Source organism: Arachis duranensis, chromosome 3, assembly GCF_000817695.3.
Source record: "Arachis duranensis cultivar V14167 chromosome 3, aradu.V14167.gnm2.J7QH, whole genome shotgun sequence".
NCBI lineage: Eukaryota > Viridiplantae > Streptophyta > Magnoliopsida > Fabales > Fabaceae > Arachis > Arachis duranensis.
Genome location: NC_029774.3, coordinates 42,676,566 through 42,678,423, shown reverse-complemented (window position 1 = coordinate 42,678,423; position 1,858 = coordinate 42,676,566).

Sequence of the window (1,858 nt, the reverse complement as noted above, 5' to 3'; positions counted from 1 at the left end):
TGTGGCCTTATTCGTCAGCGGGTGTACATGGTCCGATCCAACTCTAACTTGAATATTTTAGGAAATAGTGTAATTTTATTGGGTTTAGGTTGAGTACAGGTCTCAAAAAATAGGTTCGGTCATTATTTAGGACTGGATCCAGATCAAGGCGAATCCGGCTTAATTCGATCCATGTGTACTCTAAAAGAACTAAAAAAGGTATATATATTTTAAATTAATTCTAATATTATGTTATATTAATTATAAGTTTATTGTTTTATTTTTAATCATACTTATTGAATTAGAAAGTAGATCAAAAAAACATCAAATTAAAATTTATAGACAAATTCAAGTTCAAATATGGATATCAACTTTTCGGTAATAAGTTTCTTCTTTATAAATAAGTACATCATAAATAAGTTTTTTTATAAATTATTGTTAAAGTTTTAAAAGCCCAGTTTTCAACCGGGTTTGGATCCTCGAAAATATTTATGTTTCATCGGGTCTAAAGTCGAATTATGTCTAAAAAAAGACCCGCTATGTATTTAGGGCCAAATTTGAGTTAAAACAAACCCAATTTTACCTAACCCATATACACCCTTATTATCCGTATAGGTCAGAACAATATAAATACTAGCCATTAAAACTTGTATCCGACCCGACTTGAAGAGCAAGTCAAATGCTCCCTCATTATTATCCCCAAGTAATAACTACTTATGACATGGGGGATAACCTTCCATTCTATAAAGAAATAACATCCATGGTCTTTATAAGGTATCTCCAAGAAATGATTCTACACGGCCATTATTTTAAATACCCTGGTACACAGGTATTTTTTTTCAACCCAATCTTATACAATCTACTAATACTTTTGTTAACTTAGGCATCAATATCCTTGCAGGTACTCCTATCTCACCTACCCATCTTACCGTCCAAACCAGACATCGAAACTATTACCTAAAGATGTTTATGACGACTATTACTATTATTATAAAAATTTTCTCACAAGTATTCTTTATCGGAAACAATTTAATAGAGGCAGTAACAATATACTTCCCAAACTACAACACGGTTCACTACATATAACAATTACAAATTTTGTTTTTTCAAAGCGAAAAAGTTGGTAAAGTAATAAAATGAGAGATTATTCACTTTTAAATTAAAATGATGAGATTCACATATAATTAAAGTTATAATTATATTATGTTTAACCTCTCACTTTATAACTTCACCAATTTTTTTCATTTTAGAGAATCTAAATATGATAATTACATACTTTTACTAAAATGCTTTTTCGTTTGTTTTTACAGAACAAAAAAAAACTGCATTAGATTTCTTTATTCATCCAACTATGATACTCAACATTTTTTGTTCCTTTGAGTAATTTATGTTATGAAGAGATATTTCCATATAGAAAGAAGGGTATAAATGATATCGGAATACTTACCTTTTTGTTTTAGAATCAGAGTGGAGTCCCAAATAGATCTCCAAATGCTATTTACTAACTACAGAAAATGAAAGAAAAATGCATTTTGGAATCAAATGAACAAAAGAGAAATAGAATGTGTTGACTCAACTAAGTGGCCTCGAATATATCATCATCTCTGTAAAATTATCTAAAGGATTATAGAAAAGTTCAGCATATGAATTGTTTACTCTATAGTGGGAATTCCAAAAGTGGCTTTATGTGTTCTTGTTCATCATACTAATATCATATTAACAACCAAGAGCAGTCCGGTGCACAAGTCCGGAAAAGGGTCGCACTCAAAGGCAATTTAACATGATAATTATATTAGCGACTAATTTCACAGCTTGAACCTGTCATACGGAGACAACTCAGTCGTTGCTCCATTTATGCATATCACATTTATGTATGGGA